Source organism: Microtus oregoni, unplaced genomic scaffold, assembly GCF_018167655.1.
Source record: "Microtus oregoni isolate MIOR12 unplaced genomic scaffold, Mior012 000023F_ref0000262, whole genome shotgun sequence".
NCBI lineage: Eukaryota > Metazoa > Chordata > Mammalia > Rodentia > Cricetidae > Microtus > Microtus oregoni.
This window is the reverse complement of record NW_024543082.1, coordinates 2962959-2988843: the sequence shown is the minus strand read 5'-3', so window position 1 is coordinate 2988843 and position 25885 is coordinate 2962959. Positions and strand designations below refer to the sequence as shown.

The 25885-nt window shown below is 47.3% G+C and overlaps 1 protein-coding gene across 2 annotated transcripts in view; it reads right to left on the bottom strand.

Annotated features, from left to right (window-relative positions):
- The window catches only part of Slc12a8 (solute carrier family 12 member 8), a 156361-nt gene that overhangs the window by 93241 nt on the left and 37235 nt on the right, over window positions 1-25885 (bottom strand). The window lies entirely within an intron of this gene.

Sequence of the window (25885 nt, the reverse complement as noted above, 5' to 3'; positions counted from 1 at the left end):
GTGACCTGAGAGATGGAGAGAGCAGACCTGGGGACCACTTCACCCTAAGACTAGAACTCCCAGCACTGTACACCAGAGCGAAGACACAGCGAAGAAAGCAGGGCGAGAACCATTCTAATCCCCTTATTAGTGAATAACTTGTAAATTTATGATGCCAACCCTCTGAGGAAGCATGGTTCTGCCAGCTCTACCTGGCGAGCCTCCACAGGCTCCGAATATCCAGCCAACCTTGGATGGGTGTTCTACACCAGCCACTTACAGCGAGTGCCCGTTCCCAACCAAACGTGAGTGATCTAAGGTGTGATTGGCAGGCCCACCATCATGGTGCCTCCCACGCAGTCGGAGTTCCCAAAGTGCCATGATTTGCCCTCCCACGGCCACAGGACAGTACTCTGCAGCTCCTCAATGCCACAGGCTGCCTAACTCTGCCCCCCGCCCCTCCCCCCCTGAGAAGAGCACAATCCTGATGAGCACTGAGTGGGTGGGCCTTCCAGGCACCATGAGCCTGCCCACCCCTCGGAGTTCCACCCTCTACTGCCTTGGAACTCCCAGCTTTTTGGAGCTCAGTGATGTTAAAGAAACCTCCCAAGCCAGTGATTTCATACACCAGGCATCCATCTCCAGAGCTCCGGCCCTGTCTCCTACCCACAGAGCTGGATCCCACACAAGGGCAGGAACCGGGTAGCACTGACTCTCGCTTGTTCAGCGGCATCAATCAGGCGCCATGGCCTCTTCTGCCCGTGGTTTCTTTCTCTGCCCTTCAGGGCGAATGCCATCAAATGGGAATAGTTCAGGGGAGACTTCTCAGCTGGAGGGGGGGGGGGTAGGGGGCTGGGATGGGGGCTAGCATTCTGGTCAGTCCCTCTTTATCAGAATCAAACTCTGGACAAATGGGAGGAGTGAGACATTCATGCTTATAGTACACCCCCCTCCTCCCCACCCCCACCCCCACTGTCCAGACATTCTGCCCACAGGAAACCCCCTAACAGGGGCCAGACCCATAAAGCAGGAATTCAGGGCACCTAAAGCCCAGTTTCGCTCCCTCAACCAGGGAAATAGTAAAAGTCCAACACAGTCTTAAAAACAAGAATTGCCCACATAAAATGATATTCCACAGGTGGACCAGACTGAGCGCACAATTTGCCTCTGACTCTCTTGAGTTAACAAGGAGGATACTGTGGGGGTGGGAGGAAGGGCAGTGAGATGCCGGCAGAGAAAACCAGAACAAGAGAGGGAGAACTAAAGAGAGACACAGAGAAGCAGGAGGAAGCAGAGGGGAGCTAACTCCGAGGAAAGTGTGGATGGGGCTTTGCTTGGGCTCGGGCAGCCCCAGGCCTTTGCTTATCTCTTTCCCATGTTTCTAAAATTCCTGTGTTCCAATCCTCAATCTTTCTCCCTTTAGAGCTAAGGACGGCTTTGGGAAGCTGGTGGGAGTTCTGGACTCTCTCCCAGAAAAATATTCTTATCCACTTACAAGGCTTCTTGAAATTTCAGGGCCTTCTGGACTCCATATTAGGAACTAAGAACCCCAGGGTCATTGGGAAGCTCCTAATACCCCAAATAAAAACGTTTATATTAAACTAAATTAGATTAAACGGAGGAAGGTAGAGGCCAAGAGTGCTGGAATGTCGGCACTTGGGAGGCTGGAGCAGGAGGATCTCTGTAAATTCAAAGCTGCTCTGGTCAACAGAGCGAGATTCAAGGCTCCCAGCCCCCTGAAAAGGGAGGTGGGATGTGGCTTCAGTGATAACACTAGCATTACTAAGAGCACTAGGGACCCAAGGACTTGTCCCTAGGGAAGACTCTGCCAAGTGGACGAGCATGTAGCATGTGCACAGATAGCTATCAGACAGGAAAAGGCCTGCCTGCATCTGACACAGCAGCTCTACGTGCCTGTGCAGACCCTGGATTCACCCTTTACAGAGCCATGGGACTGTAAATAACAATCGTCCCAAAATCTGATCATGCTTAAGCTCCCCTTACAGTGCAAAAGGTGAAACCCTACAGGGTCTTTTAAGGCGACGTTTCTAAGATCCGGCTATGTACACACGAAGCACGGTGGCACAGATGTGAAAATGCCATAAAGAATCTGTTACTTCGTATGCTCACATGAGATAAAAGTTAAAAAGTCACCAGAAGTATTTCTCATACAGACTCCTAGGTCACAGGCTCTTAGGGAATACACGCAGATGCAAACACACACACACACACACACACACACACACACACCTAGTGATTCTGACACTGAGGCAAGTTTCAGGACCTGTGGAGCTTGGTGGTTCACACCTATAAACCCAACACTTGGAAAGCTAAGGCACAACTGCAATTTTGAGGCCAGCCTGTGCTACATAACAAGTAGAAGACCAGCCTGGGCTACAAAATGAGATCTAGTATAAAAAAAAAAAGCAGGCCGGGTGGTGGTGGAGCACACCTTTAATCCCAGCACTTGGGAGGCAGAGGCAGGCAAATCTCTGTGAGTTAAAAGCCAGCCTGGTCTACAGAGTGAGTTCCAGGAGAGGCTCCAAAGCTACACAGAAAAACCCTGCCTCAGAAAAAAAAAATAAGCAGGATATGGGTATGGGAATAGCCTTATTTTGGTATGGTACCAGGCCTATTATAAGAATGCTTTGAAATTCTTCAACAAGAATCAGTGGACATTGCTAGATTGTCTGTCGGTCTGTCTGTTTGCTGTCTTCTGTGGCGCTGGGATGATGTGGGATTCCCCTCTCTATGCTGTGACTATGTTTTATTACTATTGGTTAATAAAGAAGCTTCTTTGGCCTATGGCAGGGCAGAATATAGTAAGGCGGGAAATTCAAGCAGAAACAGAGGAAGAAAGAAGGCGAAGTCAGGGAGACTCCATGTAGCTGTCAAAACAGAGAGACACCAGAACCTTACCAGTAAGCCACAGCCTTGTGGCAATACACAGATTAATAGAAAATGGGTTAATTTAAGATGTAAGAGCTAGTTAGGAATACGCCTGAGCCATTGGCCAGTGTTGTAACTAATATAGTTTCCGGGTGATTATTTGGGTCTGAGTGGCCATGAAGTGAACACGCAGCTTTTGTTTACCCTGGGGTTGGAAGCCTGGGCCTCTGGCACACCAGCACATGTTCTACCCTTGAGCAACCTGCAGTGTCTTCTTTCTCTTCTCGGAAGAGACTGGGTGGAGAAGGTAGAGACAGTGGCCCCTTGGCTCTCTGCCCCTCCCTTGCCCTGGAACGCTAGACCAACATGATGATCTATCCCTGACCGTGCAGTGATATGGAGCGCTGGACCAAGACAATCTACCCCTCACCATGCAGTGACATGGAATGCTGGACCAGCACGATCTACCCCTCACCATGCAGTGACATGGAACGCTGGACCAGCACAATCTACCCCTCACCATGCAGTGACATGGAACGCTGGACCAGCACGATCTACCCCTCACCATGCAGTGACATGGAACGCTGGACCAACACGATCTACCCCTCACCATGCAGTGACTTAGAGCACTGGACCAACACGATCTACCCTACCCCTCACCATGCAATGACTTGGAACTGGCTGGGAGGCATGGGTGAAGTATGAAAAAAAAAAAAACCTATGGAAAGCTAAGAGCCGCTCAGTCCAGAGCACACGAGAAGATGCCCTCTGATCTTCTAGAACAGGAACATCCACATGGCAAAGATACCACAACTGGCCCAAACCTGTTCACACTGGATTCGGCACCTAACAATGGGACAGGGTTCAAGAGACACACTGGAGAGGCAGCCTGGTTTCTGACTGCCAGACGGTGACAGGAAAACTCCAGCACAGAACACTGATCCTCCACCTGAAAGGCCATCTGTGGTAACATCTGTCTAGAATCTTCTCTTAGCCAAAGTACTTAACTGTCCTATTTCCTTAATATGAGTATGGTTGTCTTTCCCCCACCTGCTATATGAGGCTGCCTGTTTGTTCCCAACTGCTCAGCCCTGAAATAACCACACAGAAATCATGTTATTTGCAATACTGTTTAGACAATAGCTTAAGTACATTTCTGGCTAACTCATCTTAAATTAACCCATCTCCATAAATCTGTGTATCACCAAAAGGCTGTGGCTCACCAGGCAAAGTTTTGGTGTCTGTCTCTCTAGAGGGGCTACATGGTTTCTCCTAACTCTGCCTTCCGTCTCCCAGCATTCAGTTTAGTTTTCCCTGTCTAGCTCTACTCTTTTGCCCTATCACAGGCCAAGAAAGTTTATTAGCCAATAGTATTCACAGCATCCAGAAGGGAATTCCACATCACCCACCTACAACCTCAGGGCTGGGATTGAACTGGGGACCCTTTTGAGCATCCCTGGCCGAGTATCTTTAACATTCTGGTTCTCTGAAATTTGAATGCTTTATAGGGAACACACTTTGTACGCTAGGTTTTTCCCACCTGAAAATTTCTGAGTGTATTAAAACTGACAGTGGTCTAGACTTGAGGAAATAAAGTCTATAGCATCCATTCATCTCTGGAAACTCTGTGAGGGGGTGCTCTTACTTTCTGTTTCCCAGATTCTGAAGCTGCTGTGCAGATAGGTGATTTCCCCGGGACGGAGGTCTAAGCCTCGCTGCTTCCTCCCTGATGTTGCGTGGGCAGATTTGCTCATAGCTCAGGGACTTGAGCTGTGGGCTGATTGCTCTGTGAAGTCACTTCCACTCTGAGTCTCTGCAGCTTCCCAAGTAGGGATTGGGGCGAAGAGACACATGCTTGGCAGGCTTGTCTGGACACCGATGTCTGTTGTGGTTATAACTACTGTCTTGTTACTTTAGGAACTGGAGCATATGCAAGAGTATTCCAGCCATCTAGGCTTATAAGGCTCACTCAGACAGCAAGGAGATTTACTGCCTGAATTTATTCTTCTATTTGCTGTGAATAGGCTTAATTTCTTGCAATTGACTCACCTTGGGAAATTGGGAAATCTAGCATTTGGGTTTCTCGTAGTTTTAAGACGATCCTGTGGGGGTCTAACAGGGGAAACCAGGTATATTGTGGCATATCTATAAAACCAACACTCAGGAGGCTAAGATAGAAGGGGCATGTGTGTGGAGCCCTGGGCTATACAGTGAGATCCCCCCCGACCTAATTCACTTTATTTTTCTTGTATAAAAACCCTAATATGATAGCCACAGCTGGAACTTGGGTCCTCTCTGAACTGAGACTCTGGTGTAGGTTTTCACGAGATGGTCAGTAAATTCCTGGTAAGGAGACTTGGTGAACACTGTCTCTTTCCAGAGGCCAGGGGTCAGCTAGCTATAGGTTTTGGAGATGACATCAAAGGTGCCTTGGCAAAGTTGCCCAGGGTGACAATGCAGCTCCTGGCTAATGTGTAGTAGTCATCAACACTGGCCATCATCAGAAACATCTTGGGCATAGGAGCAGAGACTATGCCAGTGCCTCCGGGGTCAGAGATGAGCCACAGTGGCTGTCACAGAGCAGTGTGGAGCTTGCCAATCTTGTTCCCATAGAAGCCCCTCCATGCAGGGACAATGGAAAGTTCTACCAAGATGATAGCCCTTCGGAAGGCAGTGGTTACATCCTTACAGCACTTAACACTAAGACCAACATGACCATTGTAGTCCCCATTAGCGACAAAGACCTTGAACCTGGTCTGTTGGCACTGGCATGACCTTAAAACCCTCATCCCAGGGTAAAAAAAAAAAAAACAAAAAAACAAGAAAAACACAATAATCTCAGATTCCTTGATGGGCCAGGAGAACAGGTAGATCTCTTCCAGGGATTGATCAGACATTGCTTGCTTACACAGGATGACACTGTATGTGTGTGTGTGTGTGTGTGTGTGTGTGTGTGTGTGTGTGTGAGAGAGAGAGAGAGAGAGAGAGAGAGAGAGAGAGAAGAAGAAGAAGAAGGAGGAGGAGGAGGAGGAGGAGGAGGAGAAGGAAGAAAGGAAGAGAAAGAGAGAGAAGGAAAGTGAAGGAAAGGGAAGGGAATTAGACTCAGCCTGGGCTTCATAACAAGATCCTGTTTTCAACAGTCACCTCCCACCCCTCCTCCTTATAAATAGAAATATGCACTATTTACTGTTTCAAAGAATAATCTTATATGGGCCATTTGGTAAGCAATGTCTGGCCAGGGCCCTGTGGGATTCTGATGTGCCAACTGAGGTAGTCAAATACCTGAGGGCCTACTAGAAATGAATTAGAAAACATTAGGAGTGGGTAACGGTACACACATGTGCACACCATTCATATAGAATATTTAAGTGATGAAATTTCTGAGAGAAATGGGAGCTTTCCCTTACATCTCTACATTCTGTGGAGGAGGCTGCTGTTTGGGCTGAAGCCTTCTGAGACAGAATTATTTTCTCATGCAAAGCATGGCCACGTTCACGGATAATCCAGGCTCCGGGCCAGGCAGAGACCCACCCCAGCTGTCCATTTAAGCTGCTGATCTAGTCTGTAAGCGAGCTGCAACATTGGAGACAAGGGAACCCGCAGGCTGTATGATGGGAGAAGCTGCCTATGTGAAGCCCTAAAACCATGAGGCACCCAGGAAACCCTGCCAAGGAATTCTGCTCAGAGTAAGCAGGCATGGCCACCGCACCACAGGCAGAGCTGACCAGAGTTCTCTGGGGAAGGGAGATGCTCAAGTCTGGCTGCTTTCTTTCTCTACTGCATAGACCCAGCCACAGGTGCTTGTGGCTGGACAGGTTTTCAGGGTTGGGGATTACATGTGTGCCTACCCACAAGGAGTCACGTGGAGAAAAACAGCTATTCATAACAGGATCTTGTAACCTTTGAAAAGTTATTATTTTAAGTCATAAACTAACAAGAGGAAAGTCAGTTACGGTTCCCAGTCTAAAACAAACTTTGTTGCCGGTGTTTGCAGATGTGTATGCTCCTGACAGTGGCAGTGGCCAAATACGGAAATAGGGCATAATATAGTAGCACACACCTTTAATCCCAGCACTCCAGAGACAGAGGCAGGTGGATCTCTGTGAGCTCGAGGCCAGTTTGATCTACAGAGCGAGTTCCAGGACAGCCAGGCTACACAGAGAAACATTGTCTCAAAAAATCCAAGATAAATAAAGAAAAGAAAAGAAAATTGAAAACAACAACAATGAAAACCCAAAGTGGGAAATAGGCTGGGGAGGGAGGAAATGGGAAAACTACTTAGGTGTTTCGAAACAAAAGAAAGGTGAAAAAAATGGTTTCCAAAATGTTCCAGGTCTGTCTCCTGCAGCCCCACAGTGCCAGCTGTGACTTCTGCAGCCTGCCTTAGGACAGCCCCTCTGAGTTTTACCCCACCCCACCCTGCCCGCCACAGGTTTCCAAAGAGTGATTCCCAATTCAACCACTGACCTCAGTTTATGATTTTTTTTCTTTTTCTTGGTTTGCTTTTCTATCCAGAAAGACCCAGAAAATGCCAGAGAGCAGAGAGACATCCCGGAGCCTCTGCTGTGCCGAAAGCTGAGACCTCTAGACGCTACAGGCCAGCTTTAACTTTGAACAGAACATGAACTATGTGAACATGGTTATGTTTTCAAGGATGGAGAAGAGCCTGTGATGAGACAACTTTTGTACTTCATATTTTTAAATGAAACATGCAGGCTGATGTTGGCTTTTGCCACCCAGCCTGAAGACCTGAGTTCAGTCCCTGGATGGGATTGAATCCTACACGGTGGGAAGAGGGAACCAGCTCCCATAGGTTGTCCTCGTACCTCCATGTACCCTGTGGTACACACACACCTCCGCACACAGAGAGAAATAAATGTAAAAACAATTTAAATAAAATAAGCCTGCATTGTTCCGAATATTAAATTGCAATTTATCTTCAGTATTTAATGAATACAAACAGGAAATACGGAAGTCACGAGACTAATTATCCTGTATTTCTCCAAGTGGTAGAATTCTGGGTGACTTTTCCCCTCTGTTTGCTTTCAACTTTCGGACTCTCTGAGAGGAGCATGTATTTGCTTTGAGGAAAAAAAACGTGGTTTCATTTTTTTCACGTTGGCCAGTTCTGTCTGCACAGGCTGAACCCTGACCTGTCTGTACTGCCCCACAGGATCAAGGTCTTTGATGCTCCTCCACGTTTGCCATGTCTTTTGAGGACACACAGGCCATGAGAATTTGCTCCTAGTTCAACATCTCCCTATGCCCTACGAACACACTCTCAGCACAGAGGTGGGCACACAGAGTCTAGTCCTCGGGGAGCCTGCAGCTGGCCCTGTCCTGACAGATCCCCCTTTAGGAGCGAGGCACGAGAGGACAGCAGGTGACAGGCGTGGCTGTGAGCAGAAGAAATGCTAACCTTTTATGGTTGCTTTGCTTATTTGTTTTTTTGTTTTTGTTTCAACATCCTGACCACCACAAATGCAAACTTTCAGGACTTAACCTTCCTTCTTCTCCAGCAGGAGAAACAATCCTCTTTCTTCTACACCATCATCTGAAATGACTTCCAGAAGCCTCTGAAACCTCTTATTTACAGAGTTTTATTAAAAGAGTTCCACAAATGGCCCCCAGAATGAGGACATAACCCACATGGTGGTGACTGTCCTGAATAGGAGACTTTGGAGTTTGTCAGAGAAGAGAGAGCGCATGTGCACTGTCCAAACAGAGCTAACATTACTCACGCCCCTACACACGCACCACACACACACACACACACACACACACACACACCTCTGGAAGCCCAGGAAGTCTCTTAGCTGCCGCATCAAGAAGCAGGGTGACTCTCCTTAAGCCAGTACACTTCCATCTAGCTAGCCCTTGGTCACTCCCCATCCTACACTGGCCGTAAGCACCACATAATTTCGCACTTCTGGAATTTTCCACGCACCTTCTCACTTCTGAGTCTGCATTCACACTGTCTAGGGTCACCCTCCCCAGCTCGCTCTCGGGTGAAGGCCTGTGAAACCTCCAAGGTGCCTGTTCTCTTAGATCTTGATAGCCTCAGGTCAAGGTCATTGCACACTGCTCCTAGAACAGAGATTTTCCTTTAAAACAGCAGGGTGAATTGGCTGTCTAGTTAGAGGAGAGACTGGGCCTTATTCTTGTATCTTAAAATACCAAGCAATGCCAAGCGGTAGTGGTGCATGCCTTTACTCCGAACACTCGGGAGGCAGAGGCAGGCAGATTCTCTGTGAGTTCTAGGCCAGCCTGGTCTACAGAGTTCAGGACAGGCTCCAAAGCTACAGAGAAACGCTGTCTCAAAACACTGAAAAAAATTACCAAGCATTGTATTTGCACATAGTAGAACTCAAGCAAAAGCATTCTGGTCAACTGATCAAGTAGAGGAAAAAGAAATAAATAGAGGCAGGTTGGGGGACACTGGAGACAGGGACAAATGAGACCAAGGAAGGACAAGAAGAAATAAAGGATCCCAGGAAAGAATATCAGTTAGACAAGCCTTAAAATGTACCATGACAAAATATTTTTTAGGAAAAAAAATGCATTTTCCTATTTAAGTTTCAATGTTCATTTTGTTCCCCTTTTTGGGGGATGGCCGGGATGTTTTGAGAAAGGGTCTCATGGTGTAGCCTAAGCTGACACCAAACTCTGACCTGCTTCAGGACCCCCAGTGTTGGGGCTGCAGGCATGCACAACCACACCTGGCCCTAGGTTTTCCCTACCAAGGAGACCATTTCTCTGCTCATTTTCAGCCCCAGGGACCCCTGATTGTAATTATAAGTGCAGCCCCCACACACTCACACACTGAGACAATGGGGATGTTCTATCGGGAACTCACCAAGGCCAGCTGGCCTGGGTCTGAAAAAGCATGGGATAAAACCGGACTCTCTGAACACAGCGGACAATGAGGACTACTGAGAACTCAAGAACAATGGCAATGGGTTTTTGATCCTACTGCACGTACTGGCTTTGGGGGAGCCTAGGCAGTTTGGATGCTCACCTTACTAGACCTGGATGGAGGTGGGTGATCCTTGGACTTCCCACAGGTCAGGGAACCCTGATTGCTCTTCGTGCTGATGAGGGAGGGGGACTTGATCAGGGGAGGGGGAGGGAAATGGGGGGCGGTGGCGGGGAAGAGACAGAAATCTTTAATAAATAAATAAATAAAATTATAAGTGCAGCCAGTGATTGTGGGATGCTCTCTGTGCAGGAGAAGCCTTTCTCTTGATACGATTTCCAGGTACTGTAATCACGAAGTCGCTGTTTGCCCCAGAGCAATGCCCGCCCGACACTCACTTCTCTATCTATAGCTTACACATCCCCTACAGTGTGTGCCGCCAGGGCACTCACAGTCAGCTTGGAAGTTGTTCTTAATGCTAATTCACACCTCCTGGCAGCTGGGACTAAAGGCCAGCCCAGAAAGCTGCCCCTCTGTGGATAGCAAGGGTTCTTTAATGTTTATTTTGATGGTGTGTGAAATCACACTCCAGCAGCCAACCAAGAGAACGGACTATGGTTCTTCTACACTGTTATCCCAAATGGCTTCTAGAAGGTGCTGAAACCTTTTATTTATAGTTTTATTCAGGTTTTCACAAATACCCCCTGCCCCCAGGACCAGTATAACCCACAGAATAGCGAATATAAGACTTTGGGCTTTGCTGGAGAAGGGCGATGTCTCCAGAAAGACGAGCCAATATGCACCACCCCCAGATGGGAAAATGACACTTTATAAAGGCAAGAAGTAAATGAAATTATGTATCTTTAAAATGTGGTCAGTTTCCCATATAAAATAATTAACACAGAATTTCTGAGTCAAGAAAGCAGATTAAACGCACATGCAGAATTTTATTTCTTCTCTAACTTGAATTAATATGTAGCAGAGGTTTTTTGTTTGTTTGTTTGTGGCGTTTTTTAAAGGATATAAATCTCTAAGATTTATATAAGACAGCAACAATATTTTGGAAGCTAAAGAGTAGATGTGTGAGTGTTGGTGCTAACCGAAGGTCAAGTTAGCCAAGGAGGAAGCTGAGAGCCAGCATCCTTCACTACAGACAATGTGCACAGACCTTGGGACTGACAGCACCTGACAGACTCTGTGTGGATGTCTGAGAGGTGCCAGGTTAGAATAAAAAAAGACCTGAAGAAGATAGCATAGCACTGTTACCAGGTAACTGGTACAGCCCAACAGAAGAACCACAAGTCTAGAGGCCGATCTCTGGAGAGGGAGGGCCTTTTCGCTGTACTGTGAAAGTAGAAGCCACCCAGCCTTCCTCCTCAACCCAGATCCTGTAGCAGGGTATCGTGAGTAAGAGCTTAGGTTATTTGAGTCTCATCTGACCTTGTGATTGGGCAAATATTTACTGCTCACTGCCTCTATTTTCCCATCTACAAAATGGGACTACCAAAGCACACACTTACTGTGCAATAATTAAATAACAGGTACAAACAAAACAAAAAATTAACAATGCCTGGCCTATATAGTGTTTGATAAAAGACAGCTATTGTCATCATTGCTGCAGATAAGTGATGGTCACACTTTTTCCTAAGCTTTTTCCATCCCAAGGGTCTGGCTAAGCTCGGTCCTCGTGCAGAAGGTATGTGACGGCCTGAACACACAGTTGTGAGCGATGGTTCCCTGGAAACACAGGTGCTCACACAGCCACAAAATGAGGAGCTGGGAGAAGTGGGTTCCAATGGCAGCTGTGAGACCCAGCAAACGGCCCCCCTGTGCCCAGGTCCTCATTCAAGGCCCAGATGCAGTGGGCACATGGTGGTGTGCCCTTCAATCCCACGGGACAGTGGCTCTCGACCTTCCTAACGCTGTGATGCTTTAAAACAGTTCCTTACCTTGTGGTGACCCCAACCAGAAAGTTATTTTTGTTGCTACTTCATAACTGTAATTTTGCTACTGTTAGTAATATAAATCTGTTTTCCGATGGTCTTAGACAACCCCTATGAAAAAGTGGTCTGACTCCCCACAGGGATCACAACCCACAGGTTAAGAGGCATTGCCACAGAACTGTGCCGAGGAAAGGGGTCAGTCACAGGGTATAGCGTCTAGTCCAAACAACACCTCATCTAAGTCTAACTCCAGGGTGAGTGCTGGCCGCCTTGTGTTTCCCATCTCCCTGTCTAGGCGGGACCCATAACAATGTTATCACTTCTTAAAACATATGCCTGAACTCACTCCTATTCCAGACAATTGGCAGGTGCCCAGTTAATAGATTATTTCACCAGACAGCTGAATGCGCTGGCCATTGGTCAAGAATGAGATCACCGCAATCCTATGTGCTATAACTGGAAGAGCCTGATGAGAAACAACTGGCTATTGGTTAACAAATGGCAAATTATATCCCATCACCCCACACTTGCCTCACCCGGTATCTGGTCCCAGGCAAAGGAAGGTCTGTTTAAGTTGGGTTGGTTTTACTCTTTGACCCCTCAGGTCAGTGTGTGAACTGCCTGTTCATGTCATAGATCCTCAAATCCCCAGCCAGACTCCGGCTGATCTAGGGGAGTGTCTGGCCAACATCCCAGATCCCTGGCCTTCCTCTCAGACCCAAGCAGTTGGAAAGAACAAGTCAGGAGATCCCCCTGTCCCAGCTGTCTAGGTTCTGGTTTAATTTACTTACATGTGGATATGGGTAACACGACACCTGTGTACCAAAAGGGAAGGAAAGAGGGAGGAGGAGGGGGCGGGAGGAGGGAGCGATATCGTTGTTGTTGTAGTTACCGAGGCTGTAACATAGATATCGTGCTGTGACCTGGGGAAGGTAAGATGTGCGGTCTGACTTCCCGTGACTCATCCGCACTCTTCATCAAATATGTAATGCTTCCCTAAGCACCTCCGCGCCTTTGCAAACCAGAAGACTCAGGAAGAAGACTTTTCAAAGCCACAGTTTCTCACAACTGTAACCCGTCTTCCTTCCTTCTGCCCAAGAAGGTCTGACTGAACTTGCAGCAGGACTCCACCCAGGGCTGGCCCTCTGTGAAGCCATTGTGAGATCCCTTGCCAGCTGAGCCTGTGCAGACAGAATACCTGAGAGCTGCTGCCAAAACAGGAAGGCCGGCGCCTCTCTGGGGGGAGCCTGGGGAGGATCAGCCACCCAGGTCTGCAGGGGCCAAGGGTGATAGCCCTCTACCTCTGCTGAGGCTCCAGGACCTTTCCCTAGCGCCCTCCTCGCTCTGACTCCTTCATTTGCTCAGTTAACAAGGAGTCCCAAACCCTGCCTAGGCTCTAGCCTGTTGCTGGGGACACAGAGGTCTATCCCTGTCCTCTGAGAATTCATGTTGTTGTGACAAGCCACCAAAGGGATGATCCCAGCAACTGGGCCTCCTCTGGAGCCCCACTCCCTCAATCCTGCTGTGACACCCCAGCAATGTGCTCCAGATCACTGTCAAAGCAAATGAGGGGTATGAAGAAGGGGATCAGGCAGGGAATCCAGGCAAGCCCAACTTCATCTCTCCCTTAGCATTGTAGAGCTTCATGGCTGGGTGGTGGTGGCACACACCTTTAATCCCAGCACTTGGGAGGCAGAGGCAGGAGGATCTCTGTGAGTTCGAGGCCAGCCTGGTCTATAAGAGCTAGTTCCAGGACAGGCACCAAAGCTGCAGAGAAAACTGTCTCAAAAACAAAAACATTGTAGAGCTTCCAGATTCTGATTCTGGCCCGGTATCTGTAACAAGAACTTGTCACACAGGCCCTCTGTGGTGAGTGGTGAGTGGCATTTGGATGAACCAACTCTCTTCAAGACTGAAATGCCCATGACGCCTGCTTCCATTCATCCAAACACCTCTACATGACCTGTGACCACAAGGCATCGTGTCCTTAGCTAAATAAACTAGCACGCAATTACTGGTGAAATTTTAGTATACCAACAGAGTTTAAGACAGCAATAAAAATGATCAGGGTTAGACCAGAAACCCCCATACCCGGGCTCATCCCAAGGATCCAACCACTGAGACAAAAGGAAGGAAAGTAGGAAGGAAGCCAGAAAGCAAGGAAGTCCAGATAGACAGAGGAGAAGCAGAAGATAGGGAAAGTAACAAATAATTATTACTATTATTATTGTTGTTGTTGTTGTTAAACATCATGGTGGCTTGTCTTTTATTCTCAGCACTCAGAGGTAGAGGCAGGCAGATCTCTGAGTTCAAAGCCAGCCTGATCAACATAGCACATTCCAGACTAGCTAGAGTTACCCAGTGAGACCCTGTCTCAAAAATAAAGAAATGCTATTTGCCGCTTTCTCTTTCCTGTTACTGTGCCCTCAGATCTCCCAGGTTTGCTGCCCCCACCCGCAGCTGCAATCCTTGTCTATTTCTAAGCTGGTGTATCTTGTCAGGGAATCCTAGGAAATGGCAGAAATGCTTGCCTCCGCCAAGGTGAGGCAGCTCTCGGCCTGCGATGCATTGGACATGTGTGGAACCATCTGGTCTCGCTACCATGCCCTCCGGGAGGAAGGCTGCAGCTGGAGACCCCAGAGGTCAGAGGCAGGCTATGCAGGGAGGAGCCTGGAGGGCCGACACTAACTCTGCCTGATTGTGGACCTGAATCTAGCACTCCTTGGCTGAGCTTGCCCATGATCTCTGTTCCTGGTGGCACTAGGGGGAACATGTTCTGTCATGCCCCTGCCTGTGTTCACAGTCCTCCATCTCGTCTCTTGTTTCCCCTTCAGTGAGCTCTGCTCTGACCGTCTGACCATGGAAGAGAAGGCTGGCTGAGACCTCAGGCTCACAGATCTTCTTGATCTGAAAGAACGGAAGTAGTTTGGGGACTCCACCTTCACCCGATGGCACACAGTGACAGCCGGTGCCTCTGAGATCACACCGGCCAAGCCACATACAATGCAACATCAGGGAAGTTTTAGAAGCTCTTTGGGACCTCAACTCCCTTGTCCATAAAGTGGACAATGTCTTCTCACCGTCCTCAGCTGGTTGTTTCAAATACACGTAGGGTGCCTAGCAACCAGTGCTGCTTGCTGTTTCCTCAGGTGTGTGTGTGTGTGTGTGTGTGTGTGTGTGTGTGTATGTATGTGTGTGTGTATGAGTGCAACGCTTGGCTGAGTGTCAGTCACATGAGAAGTTTAGAACAAAGATCAGAGCCCCCCTCTCAGCACACTCTAGGCCACTCTTGACTCCAGGTCTCTGGGAGCCCGAGCATGGAGAGCCACAGTCTTGACCCCCACTGGACCTCATTGCCCATCTCTGAAGAAGGCGGGGCAAAGGCCTGCACAAGCAGAGGACAAGGGGCAGGGATCCCAGACCCCAAGCAGTTTGGAAACATAGATGGACAGTCTCCACCCAGAGGTGCCCGACTCAACCAGAGCTTAGGATTCTCCCTGCTTCCCCTCAGCCTCCACTGGTGCTTTTGGGTGCAGGCAGGGTTCAGGGCTCTGGGGACCAAGGCTGGAGTGAAAGTCAGGGACCCTCACTGAAAGTGTTCTTTGTCTATAGCCAGGCTTAGCCCCTCTCTGCGGGACCAGCAAGGAGCTGGTTGCTAGTCACACACAGAGGCCTGAGTTCTCAGAGCTCACTTCCCTTCTCCAGGCTGCTGCTTCTGCCTCTCTGAATTAACCTTCCCAGCCCCTGTCCAGTGTTGTTTATGAGGGTCACTTGAGAGCATGTGTGGCAGTCCTTGATGAATGGCTCCACCCATCCCTAGTCCCAGTGCAAAATGTAAACACCAGCTCAAGAGGAGTAATCCACCACACACAGAAGGGAGCGTTTCCTCCTAGGATGGGGAAAGGGAAAAGGGCTGAGCCAGTTGCCCTGGGATAAGGCCTCCTGCCCAGAGGCCAGAGAACCAACAGACTGCAACTCCACACAGAGGCCACTGAGGGCACTGCAAGGCCCTTCGGGCAGACCTGACCGCAGCCCAGAAAACACTCGGAGACGAAGTGTGCAGAGTTGGTATCCACTGCGAGGGGCTGGAGAAAGGTGGCTGGGAAGGTGATGCCACAGTGGTAACCTGGCCCCCATTTCTGTCCCAAGAGTGAAGCAGAGTCCTAGAGATGGGGACAAGACAGGTAGGTGTATGGGCAGTAAGGGCACGGAGATGTCCCTCATGGTTGTCACAGACTAACCAACTGCGCTTGCAGAGACAGAAAAGGCCATGCAGTCTGGCTGTCTTTCACCTAGTGGACACTTCTACATAGCAGTGTTTACTGCCTATCTCCATAAGCCAGTACTGAGCAATTCTGGAAAACCTAAGCCTTGCCCTTCTTAGCCAACCACGCAGGCTGACTCTAAGCTCTAGAGGAGCAGCCAAAATGTTTGTGTCCACCTTGGTCCACAGGACGGAACTCATACCTATACTGCAAACCTGCTCAAACGTCCACGGCTGGGGCGTAGGCCTTAGGCAGGAACCTAGGTCTGTCAACTCCCAAATTTTGCCTCTCTTGTATGTTAGACCAGCAAGGAGTTGAACACAGAGGCCTGGGTCCCTAGAAATGGCTGCTTCTGCATCTCTGAGGTAGGGAAATAACCCTGCCCAGCCTCTGTTACAGTGTGGTTTTGCTATCTAAATAGTGATATGTCTACCCATAGATTAGTGCTGCCCTCAGCCTTGACCAGGGACTCACAACTGGTCAAAGTGCTAAATCTAAGTGACCATTGAGTGTTCTATCCCACGACTCAGACACCATCTCGGAAGAGAGACAGAAGGAATGTACGAGCCAAGATGTGGAGAGGAGCTCTGGGAGATGCTGTTCTCTAGATACATGCCATGGTCGTTTCACTCACAAACTCACGGAAGCTACACTTGTCTGCAGAAGATCAGCCAACAAGATCAGCGGTCAGCACTCAACAGAAAGTACCGACTGGCTTTGGTGGGTTACTAAAGCAACAGCAAAACCCGAGTGGGCCAGAAGGTGGCAGGAGGGTGCTTAGTGGATGTTTAGGGAATGTAAAAAAGGGGTGTTGGGGTGGACAGGATCAAGATCCATTGTTTACATGTATGAGATCAAATAAAAGATGATTCTACTTTTAAAAGATAATAACATTTATCATAATGTTTAAAAATAAAGATAATGACTGGGGGGTATGAGTGTCTTGACTTTAATTCAAGGTGGTATGTGGACCATAGGAATTGGCAATATGGGGGCTGGGTTGGAGAAATCTGAGGAAGCAGGTGAACCAGGGTAGCATGGACGATGAGGAAGAAGGCATGGGGTTCTCACCCACAGCAGAGGACTGAGCCCCGTGCTCTCCTGACCAGATGTGAGGCATAGGAAGACCAAGAAAAAAGCCAAGGCATTATGTCACAGACTAAAGGGGAAAATGCTATTTCAAATCAATACATATGGCCAATGTGCAAAACATATCAGGCGTCACAGATAAAAGCTGGGCACGGCAGGACATGTCGTTGATACCAGCACGTGGAAGGTGGAGGCAGGAGGATCAGAAGTTCAAGAACATCCTTTGGCTATAGAGAAAGTTCCAGGTCAGCCTGGACCACAGTGAGACCCTACAAAAACCCAAACTAACAAACAAGCAGAAAGGGCTCAGAGTTGAGCAAAAGTCCTGGACTTAGAGATCACGCTCAATGGAACCCTGGATGTAGCCATTTCAGCAGAGAGCAGCGGCAGGCATGCTTGCTGCTCCTTTTATACAGCTTCCAAGCAGCGATTTTGACCTCTGCATAGGCAAAACCAAACCCCAGCCTCACCAAGCCGCTTCCACCTGCTGGATTCTGCATGAGATGAGCCTGCCCCAGACCCTGTTGGCTGACTGACTGAGAGGAGACATCATGGGACCGGGGTGGAGCAGAGTGTGGGATGTGGGCTGTAAAATGCAGGGTCTGTCACAGAACTGTGGCAAGTGCCTTCCTGGATAACCAAAGGATTAAGCCTGGAGGCTCACAGTTTCATTTTAAAATGTAGAACCTAGAATTAAAACACACCACATGTCACTTCACTTTCTAAAATGAATTTTCTCTATATCTGCCTGACTTTCATGGCAGTGAGATCATTTTGGCCCGAGGCTCATCTTATATAAATGAACATATGAACCCCCAAATGGCATTCTAGGAGCTTTAAGACACATGCTTGGAAGTGCCACGTCTAAACTGCTATGCTGTTCAGCTTTGTGCAGTGCCAGTCTGGGTCTGGGGCAGGAGTCTGTGCTTTGGGAAAGATGGGACCAGAGGAGGAGAAAGAAAAAGAGACCCTTGCTGCCAGCCTCCAGGGCATAACCAGGTGGTGAGGAAAGGCAGGGCAGAGAGAGAATATGACACAGAGGCATCTTGAGACAAAAGGAAACAGTATGCACATGCATTCTCTCTCTCTCTCTCTCTCTCTCTCTCTCTCTCTCTCTCTCACACACACACACACACACACAAATAATTTAAAATTTAAAAGCATTTCAAACAACAAATGTTCAGACCAGGAGTTCTGCTCCCAGTGGAGAGGGTGCCTGACTGAACTGGCCTCCCCTGTAATCATATTGGTGAGTGTATGGCCTCATTGTCATCAGAGAGCCTTCATCCAGTAACTGATGGAAGCAGATGCAGAGATCCACAGCCAAGCACCAGGCCAAGCTCCAGGAGTCAAACCAAGAATTCTAATATCCAACTGTGGTGCTCATCGAATGTCCCCAGGGAAGAGTTCCAGGATCCCAGGGATGACCAACCCTGCAAAGCCCACTAAATCCTGCATTTCCCTACACATACCTATGATGAGGTGAGAGCCTAACAAGAGCAAAACAGAATAAGTGGGAACCTTATGAACAATTCATGAAATGTTCATGAAAATCCATGAATTATATCTCAAATTTTTCATTTAATATTCTTTGTGGGCAACCTAAGCTGCAGAAATTAAAACTGGTTTTGAAGGAGGATTGCTAGGGTTAGAATTTAATGGGGGAAGAGGGTAAGCTGGGTGGATATGGTAGTACACATTTGTAATTGCAGTGCTGAGAAGGTTGAAGATTTCGAGTTCAAGGCCAGCATGGAAGGATTCTGACTTAAAGAACATGACTTGATCATAATTCTAAATTTTCTTAGGTCCCCATAAGATTATCAGCACCCCAATTCTACAGGAAGTAGCCTGGAAAACTCTACCACATTCCCAAAAAATGGACTATGGATGTTTTCCTTTGTTTAGAATGTTGGATACAAGTTGTTATGGATAATGGTCAGAAGAAAACCTAAACAAAGGATATTAGATTCAGAGTTCTTGTTCTTTAAAAAAAAGGGGGGGGGGAGATTCCTGTGGGACAATGGTTTTACCCTGTAAACATTTGTTTCTTATACTTGTTTAATAAAATGCTGATTGGCCAGTAGTCAGGCAGGAAGTATAGGTGGGTCAACCATGCAGGAAGTAGAGGTGGGGCAATGAGAACAGGAGAATTCTGGGAAGAGGATTCTGCAGTCTGTAGGTGTGATCCAGACACAGAGCAAGCAAGATGTGACTGCCTCTCTGAAAAAGGTACCGAGCCATGTGGCTAACATAGACAAGAATAATGGACTAATATAAGTTATAAGAGTTAATAAGAAGCCTGAGCTAATGGGCCATTCAGTTTATATTTTTTTTAAAAAAGAACACAAATAAAATAGAAAAAATGTGTGTGTGGAAGGGGAGACTCTCTAAGAAATAGCTGTAATTCCAAAATTGAAGGTGCTCCAGCTGATAAATAGATTTTGTTGTTGTTGTTGTTGTTGTTGTTGTTACAAGGGCTTGAGAGATGGTTCTGTGGTTAAGAGCACTGGCTGCTCTTCTAAAGGATCCAGGTTCAGTTCTCAGCACCCAATTCTAGGGGATCCGACACCCTTTCCCATATTCTATGGGAACCCACATGCATGTTCACATACACACACATAAAAATTCAAAATAAATTTAAATCTAACAAGTTTTTGTTATGGAACTGTAGGGCCTCACGGGTAGAGAGGAGATGTTTAACAGTTGGAGAAGAAGCAGGCATGGAAATCAGAATAGCCCCAAACACATCACGCCGTGGAGTGCCAGAAGGAAGCAAGATGATTTCACAATTCTAATCCAAAGCATTTTCACGTGAAGGCAGAGAAGGGATACTTTCTGGGACCCACAGGAGAGGGTCCAGGCCCTGGGCAGAGAGATGGGGAGCTCCTGCACACCAGCTGGGACCCAGCACAGAGTAGCCTCTCTAGGAAAAGCAAGGCAGGAGAGGGGTTTCCACAAGAGGGGCTCTGGGTAGACCCCAGGGGCAGCTGAAAGTTCTATGGGGGCGTTTTCTACATAGTGATTGGCCATAGAAAAATAAAGCAAATCAAAAGTGATGGAGTGTAGGGGGGGGGGGCAAACGGTGGCCTCCAAATGTGTGTTCTCACCAAGACCTAAGAACCTATAAATGAGACCCCATTTGGAAACAGGGTCTTGCAGAGGATGTACCTAAAGATCCCCGTCTGGATTATCAGGTTCACTGTATCTTCAGTGACACATTATGTTATTTTGTTAAAACACTGTGTACATGGGGGAAAGACAGAGCAGGGCCACGTGAAGATGGACAGAACTAGAACAATCAGCCACTCCTAAGGGACACCTGGGCTTCTGGAAGCCTAAGAAGAAGAAGGAAGAACTTGCAGGGACAGTGACCCCCAGGCACTTTTGATTCCAGACTTCTGGCCTTCAGAACTATGTGAGAATAAATCTCTGTGGTTTTGGGCTCTGTGGTTGTAGCAGTTGCTCAAGCAGACCCAGGGACTTAACACACCGAGTACATTTCCGAGCTCAGGAAAACACACGAGGAAATAAATAGAGCATATAGCTTGGTTCAAAATGGGCATTTTATGTATGTATTACTTCTTTACATAGAATTTTAAAAGGAGAGATGACATCAGGGAAAGCGTCAATGTCTGTAGCACGCATCTAGCACGCATCAGAAGTAAGCCGACATTGTCTGTGTCGGATTCACTGATAAGGTAGAGAGAGCTTTAGGAACCATCAGGAACCGAGAGAACCGAGTGGGAGAGAACAGAATTATAGACAATTCAAGAGAAAAGAGACAAAAGAGGCAATAAAAACATGAAAAAATTAACCTCAATGGTTTACAAAAAACAAATGGAAAGAAAAGGAATACATACTCGAACCTACACAATGGCAGACATTTAAAAGATTGTGCCCACCCAATATTTCCCAAGATATAGATGGTCAATAACTCATATCTACCACTACTGTGAGTTCAGAACAATCTAATTGGAAGGTGGCAGAGCCCAGCAACATTTAAAGTGCATTCGGCCGTCTTCCTGTGAACTCTATTTATGACTTGCTCCTGCAGAAGCAGGCTCCCACATCTGAACAGGATGCTCACATCTGCCACATCTGCAAAGGTTCAAGACTGGAGAAGTCTAGAACACAGTAATAGGACTTTTAACTCGAAGTATTTTCAAATCAGTAACAGGAAACGTCATGCAGTGTGTATATTCATAAATGCATGTAACAACAATTAATGAAAAAAGGCAAGAATTTGAAAGCAAGTAAGGAGGGGTGTAGGAGAAGAAGGTTTAGAGGGAGAAAGGGGGAATGGGAAATGATATATCATGATCTCAAAAAATAAATGTATTTTTAGAGTGACTACATTGCATACAGACAAGACGCCCACAGGTGCCCAGAGCAGGAGCAGGGACAGTGACGGAGTGTGGACCTGTGTGCACTCAACACAAGCACACATGCCCTTCTCCTGGGCCAGAGGAGTGGAAAGCAGAGTGGGAAGCAGAGTCTAAGCATCTTTTATGGGTGCCAGGATCTAGGGGTTCATAATAGAAACAGAAAGTTTCCTTTCCTTGCTTTCTTTCATCTTTTCCTCTCTCCCTCTTTGGAGACAGGGTCTTACTCTATAGCCCAGGCTAATCCTCCTGCCTCAGCTTCCTGAGATCACAGGCATGAGGCTATGTCTGACTTGTTTAACTTTAAAATGCAAATAAAGGGGAACAATAGTACAAGGAGATCTAAAAACTTTTGACCTGTTATTTTTGTTTGTTGTTTGTTTAATTTTTCAAATGTTAACTTTGGAGTATGGGTGTTTTAACTGCTTATGTCTGTCTGTGCACCACATGTGTGCCTGTGTGCCTGGTGTCCCCAGAGGCCAGAAGAGGATGTCAGGGTAGCCAGTCTTCCGTGTGTGTGTGTGTGTATTGTATATGTATGTGAGTATTATGTATATGTATGCATGTATATGTGTGTATATATATATGTGTGTGTGTGTTGTATATGTATATATGTGTGTGAGTATTATGTATACGTATGCATGTATATGTGTGTGTCTGTGTATGTGTGTAAATATAAACAGTAACACTAGTCTGGAGAGTGGCTAATAGCTCCTACTGTTCTTACAGAGGATCCAGGTTCAGTTCCCAGAACCCATCATGGCAGTTCCTAACCACCCAGGGGAGCTGATTGATTCCCTATTTTGGCCTCCTCAGATATCAGGCATGTACATAGTGCATATACACACATACAGGCAACACACGCAAATATTAACAAATTAATAAATCTTAAAAAAAGTAATACCAGCCGAATGAAGGAAAAGTAGAATTGAAATAATCCAGCTGAGCAACCACTGTTAACATCCAGGCACGGTTCCCTCCAGTCTTTTTTCAAATGTCCTTTTTCCCCTTAATAGTTGAAGTCATTTTGCTAAATCCATCCCACAGGTTTATGGCCTGGTTTCAGTGTGGGTTCTTAACTGCAGAGAAAACAGTCTGTTTGATAAAACCAATGATGCCAAAAACAGATATTAGAAGGGACCGTTGCTATGGGAATTATTGAAAAAAAAAGTTTCAGCTCATACAACACCCCACTAATGTATTGACCAGAAGGAAGTACAAGCATTTAGTGTTTCTTAGAGGAGCAGCCAAGAACGTCACCAATGAAGAAGGAAAACACACGAGTCTAGTGAAGTTCATGGTGGCCAGCGGCACTGCCCTGCCAATCAACTGTAGTATCTTAGCAACGGTGACAGTGGAGGGGAGGGCAGGGAGTCAGGGACTGGGTGGACTGTTTCTCCCTTTGTTGACAGTTTGGCAGTCAAAGGCCAGTCTGTCACCCTCAGTGTGACAACCATTGCTGCGGGATGGTACAAGGCCAGGAAAGAGCCCACCTTCAGTCCTGCAGAGAAGCCCCAGGTAGCACGGGAAAGCATTTCAGGTGAGCCAGGGCCACCACCAGGCCCTTGGCACCGGAGTGAGTCCTGAGGACCCCTTCTGTGTAGGAGTCAGGGGAGCTTAAGTCGGCGGAGCTTCTGGATGTCAGTAGGGAACGTCCAGGGAATTCAGAGGGTATGCAGCTTCTGACATTTAAAGGTAATATCTGAAGAAATGGTACTACCTTCCAACTCAACTCTGGACAGCCTACAGCCAACAGCATTTAAAAGGCAAGACCTGGGGGCGGAAGAGATGGCTCACTAGTTAAGAGCACTTGCTGTTCTTCCAGGGTACCTGAGTTCGATTCTATGCCCACGCCAAGCGGTTCACAACCGTCTATAATTAGGACGAATACAATGCAGGGGGTGTAGGGTAAAAGGGACAACTGGAGCAGGAAGCCAGCCAATCACTGAGCACCCTGACTCTGAACCCAGAGTCAGTGAAAGAAACACACCCCAGATCTGAGACCTGGGCCAGGGAAAGAAACATCTTTATCCCTGAACCCAGGACTAAAGACATGTACCCTGGCTCTGAAACTGACTTCAAAGAAACACACCTTGTTCCTAGAATCAGAGCCAGCGAAAGAAATATGCCCTGGTCCTTATAGTCAAAAAGCTCAAAAGGACCGGAGAAAGAAACACAGTCTGGCCATGAAATCAGAGTCATCTCTGCCCCGACCAGCTAAACTGACCAATCCCTGAGCAGAAAATGTTCTCCCTGGGAAAACTCCACCCCTAAGAAGCCCTATATAAGCCTCTCCACTGCTCTAGTTAGAGGCTGCCCTAAGGTTGCCAGGGAGCTGCTGTTAATCCCTTCCTGGCAGAGGCAGCCACTCTCCTGGACTCCTCCTTCCCAAATAAATCTCATTCTCAAAAGAGTCTTGGGTGATGACCTTCATTCTCGTTGTCCCTTAGGGGATTGAGCTGAAAAAACTTGCTGAGACGCTCCCTAGGGGGCCTCAGCAAGGCAGAGCAGAACAGAAGAACCTTGCTAGGACTCTGCTTAAGTGGGGGCTGAGCAAGGACAGGCAGAAAAAAGTAACAACTTTTCATAGGAGCTGGAGGAGACTGCTACATTTCTGCAGGGGTTTCCCCCTTTAGCAGAGTTTTAGCAGAAGAAAATATTGGGCCAGAGAAGCAGATAGCTCTGCAAGGCTCCCGTAAGGGAACAGAGCACAGCTTAGCTGTAGCGGCTCTCCAGGAGAAAAGCAGGATCCTGCAGGGAGACACCACGCACCAGCTTCAGGTAGCCTGGCTTCCCGATAGTCTGGACACCTTTCCTCCAGGGCTGAGCTGTCCCATTGCAGCTCCAGTCTCCAGAGCTGTCCTATTGTGGCTCTACCCCCACCCCAGAGCTGTCCTATTGCAGTTCTAAGTATATCCTGGCTTCCCTGTAAGTCAGGATATTCCTGCAACACTACTGTAACACATTCACCTACAGAGGTGACCAGAAAGGGGGAAGCAGAGAGCAGACAAGCCAGCTATATGAAAACAGGCCTCCTCCTACCACAGAACAGGCTACAGCATCATATCCAGCTTCAAACCCTAGCTCTGCCAAGTCTTAGCACAAACCATAGCTTCCTCCTTTGTAAAATGGGTATTACTGCTCCCATCTCAAGACAAAGGACTAAGTAAGATAAGCTGTGGGTTCCTTCCGCACCACCACCATCACAGGCCCCTGTCTGGGCTGCAGATTGCTTTAATCACACCAGTTGGGCCCATCTCCCTCTCTCTTTAAAGCCTGATCTCTGTTCCATATAAACATAGAGTTCCTGGGGTGTGCATTATCAGGCCTGTCTATAGCATCCTGGTGGCAGTTGTGCCTTCTGAGAACAAGCATAGTTGACCCTGATGCTAAAATAACACAAATCTGAAAGTGGCAAAGTTATGTCAGAGTGGTGGGATGTAGGGTTCACACTGCTGGGCTTTCAAGAGGCTGAGCAAACCCTAGGTTAGAGTAGTTCGGTGGTTCTCAACCTTCCTAGAGCTGCGACCCTCTAATACAGTTCCTCATGTTGTGGTAACCCTCCCCCAACCACAACATTATTTTCATTGCTACTCTATAACTGTAATTTTGCTACTGTTATGAATCATACGTAAATATCTGTGTTTTCTCATGGTTTTAGGCTGCCCACAGGTTGCAAGCAGCTGGATCCGTTGGTGATGGGTTCATTGAATAGTTTCAATATTCAATGGATATGGTGATACACACCTTCAGTCCCAGTACTCAGGAGGCAGAGGCAGGTGGAACACTGTGAGTTCAAGGCCAGCCTGGTCTACAGAGAGAGTTCCAGGAGCTACACAGTGAAATTCTGTGCCAATAAAATAAGAAAAGGATAGACTTTTTGCTTCATTCAAAAGAGTGAAAAGCTATCCCCGGCCTTTTGATTGTTTTTTTTTTTCCAAAATTATTTATTTATTTATTTATTTATTATGTATACAATATTCTGTCTGTGCGTATGTCTGCAGGCTAGAAGAGGGCACCAGACCTCATTACAGATGGTTGTGAGCCACCATGTGGTTGCTGGGAATTGAACTCAGGACCTTTGGAAAAGCAGGCAATGCTCTTAACCACTGAGCCATCTCTCCAGCCCCTTTTGATTGTTTTTAAACTTAGGTAAGGAACACACATTTTTATTCTGAGAAATAATTTAGCATAGAAAGCAATAGATAATCAAACATTTTGGTAGCCATCTCTGTGAAATGACAATTGTCACCATTTGTCGTGGTTTGTTTGTTTCGGTATTTTGTTTATAATCGTCCTGCCTGGGCCTCAGCCTCCCAGATATGTACAATCAGGCTCCACCATGCTCAGAAACCTACGTTTACATCAAGCTCTTAAAATAAAGGAAACGGGCAGACAACTTCAGAGTCCGCTTTCCTCTCT